This window comes from Spinacia oleracea, chromosome 3 (assembly GCF_020520425.1).
Source record: "Spinacia oleracea cultivar Varoflay chromosome 3, BTI_SOV_V1, whole genome shotgun sequence".
Lineage (NCBI taxonomy): Eukaryota > Viridiplantae > Streptophyta > Magnoliopsida > Caryophyllales > Amaranthaceae > Spinacia > Spinacia oleracea.
The window spans coordinates 39,377,750-39,380,766 of record NC_079489.1 but is presented as its reverse complement, the minus strand read 5'-3'; the positions used below and the strand labels follow the sequence as shown (position 1 = coordinate 39,380,766).

Below are 3,017 nucleotides of genomic sequence, written 5' to 3'. Positions count from 1 at the left end.
TATTAGTTCTAATCAAGTTGTTTAACCTTAAAGAAATGTAGACCTAATCAAGAGTTTATGACTAAAATGCTCCCACTTAAACCAATAAATTCACATGCTTTACTAATTTTAAACATAAAAATGTATTTCCTAGTCTAACCGAAAACATACAAATTTAATTAAAATTTAAAACTCATATAAATTTATAATTGAATCCATTTAATTTATTTTCAGTTGAATTAAAATGAATTAAAATTAATTCAAGGTTTTAATTTTAGTAAAGTAATTAGTATAAATAAAATTTATAATAATTAGATTATTCAAAATTAAATTCCGAGAAAACAATTTAAATTACGAATTTTAAAATTAATTAAAATCGTTTCCGAACAGAAAATTTAAAATTAAAATCAAAACGCATCAATCGTAACAAGACGAGGCACTTGTGCTTGCGCCCAAGCCCCGTCGAGTGCACGAGGCATCAGCGCCCCTCGACTGATCGTACGGCATCACACGAGCAGGCCACACGCAACGCAGCAAGCCCAGGCCACGCTGCGCGCAGCCTGCCTCACTCGACGCGTCTGGTTACTTCGCTGGGCGCGACAGTGCGCGCTGTGGCGCAGCTCGCTTGCTGCCCACACGCGACTGCTCGCCTGGCTTGCGCCTGTGCCCATCGCCCTCGCCCTTGCCCCTTCGCCCACGCTGCACACAGCACTCGACACAAGGGCAGCGTGCTGCCTTGTGCTCCTGTGCCATGGCCCTTGCTCGCTGCATCGTACCGCATGGGCGACGAGCTCCCTTGCTCATCGTCGCATGCCCGCACTATACAACACCCCTTAAGGGTAACACGTAGCGTCCATTGCTTTTTGCATGCAAGTTTTATGAGCGAATTGCATAAAAATAAAAACTTTTATTTTAAAAATTCATGACAAATTAATAAATCATATTAATTTCAAAATTTTAGGGCGAAAAATCGAAAATTTATTAATCAATTAATTTCCGATTATCATGGATTCAAATCTAGCTCATAAAAATTTAAAATTTATCATAAATAAAAAAATTTTATGGTGGTTTTTAATCATGGATACCTAATTAAATCGTTAATTAATTATGAAAATCAAATCAAATTCTAAATTATTCGAATTTCAACAGATTAATTACAATTACAAATTAGGTTGTATAATTAACAAGCTTAGGCATTCAAATTTGTTAAACATATACAGTAGGTCAATAAAAAATTCAAGATTTAACAACAAGAATCGCAAATATTCAATTTAACATCTTAAAATTACAAACTTTTGCGTTCGAAAGTCATAGTTAGGCTTCGAATTTGGGAATTCTGGGTTCGGCTGAAAAAGAATTTTTTTGTCAAAATTTTAGAATGCCTTTTACATGCGGAATTGACACAAAAATCACTCGATTTCGTTGAGTAACGAAGAAACTGCCGAAAAACTACGTACATATAATTAAATAAACGCAATTTGCAATTAATTAACAATTACGAAAATTAATCACCCCTTTTAATTCTTTGCAAATTTGTAAAATTTAACCATGTTAAGAAATTATTATGGAATTAATTAGAGGCTTGTGATACATATAAACAACGGTTTTTTCATGAAATGCCCTCGAGGTTTGCAAAAACGCACCAAATACCCTCGCGTCTTTTGAATCACATAATATACCCCTATTTTTACGTTCTGTTCATGAGATGCACTTTTGAGTTAACGGCGTTAGTCTGCCGTTAGCAGGAGTTTACATTTTTGCCCTTGTGTGTTATTTGGCGCGATCCTTAGCTTAAATCCCCATTCATTCCACTTAACCCACCCAAACTTTCTCTCTCCTCCCACTCAACCCACCCAATGAACCAACACCACTCATCACCGTTGTCACCACCTTCGCCCCCGCTACCGTCGCCAACGCTGGCCTAGGGTTCGACTTCCTCAATTGCACCGTCGATGGCATCGGTGACCCGGTCGCCACCGTCATCTCCCATCCCCAATCGATTAAGTGTTACTGAATTTAGTGTTGTTGGTGTAAGATTGTTGCTCATTATCTCTCCTTCCCCGTCCACCGCCGTCAATGGTGGTCGTGCCTCCATCGGTTGTCCAGTTGCACTTCATCCTATATGGCGATCTTTCTAAAATTTTCCTTTTTAATTGAGTGAATTGATTTTGATGGAAATCTCAAAAACCCAAATTTATTTTGTCTAATTTCTTCCTTTTCTCTAATTTCTCACTCACCACCGGCGAGAGGGTTGTGTCACCGCCTCTTGCTCGGTTTTTGGGCTCGCCTCCACCGTCCTCGTCTTTGAGGTTGCTGGGGCTGTTGTTGTCTTTCCTTGTTGGAAATTGGAGTACTCTTGTTGTGGTTGTTATCTGCTGCTCGTTGCTAGCCCTGAGGTACCACAATCTATTCTTCTTTCTCTCCCTCTCTCTTGATATTAATTTAAAGAGGTTGTGTTGTTGTTTTGTTAATAGATGAATTTCTTCATTTTAGGCCGTTAATTTTACTTCAAACTTCCAAAATTAGGTGAACAAATTGTGGAAAGAGGTTATTGTTGTTTTGTTAATAGATGAACTATGCTAACGGTATAATTCAACTCAATCAATTTCTTATTGGATTTGTTGTTTGAGCATTTCAAATTTCTTTGATTATTACAGAGTCGGGGAAGGAGGTGAAGGTGGTGGTGGTTTGCCAAAGAGGCATGGGCAAAGGTGCCACCATTTGGTGGTTGGGAGAATGGAGGTGAAGGTGTTTATACCCAGAGCTTTGAAAATGCTAGGAAAAATAAGACTTCGGGGGCTTGTGGAAGACCCTGCTGAGCCCCAGGTCAACAATCGAGCTTGACCTTCTACTGCTGCTGGAACCAAAAATAAGGCATAGGATCCTCAGTTGAGAAATAATACAAGTAAAGGCTACAATTAGTGGGAAACATAGATTAGTTACGTACTGAGAGGATTAGTTACTGAGAAAATAAAATGTATTTTGCTGTAGAAGATTATTTGAATTACCAATGAAGCTGAATTTTTGTTTTTTCTTAA

The 3,017-nt window shown here is 38.2% G+C and overlaps 1 long non-coding RNA gene across 1 annotated transcript; it reads left to right on the top strand.

Annotated features, from left to right (window-relative positions):
• Nucleotides 1-1,611: 1,611 nt before the first annotated feature.
• LOC130468958 (uncharacterized) lies at nt 1,612-3,017 on the top strand. Its single transcript, XR_008929330.1, has 2 exons — nt 1,612-2,375; nt 2,637-3,017. It is a non-coding gene; the product is annotated as an uncharacterized lncRNA (long non-coding RNA).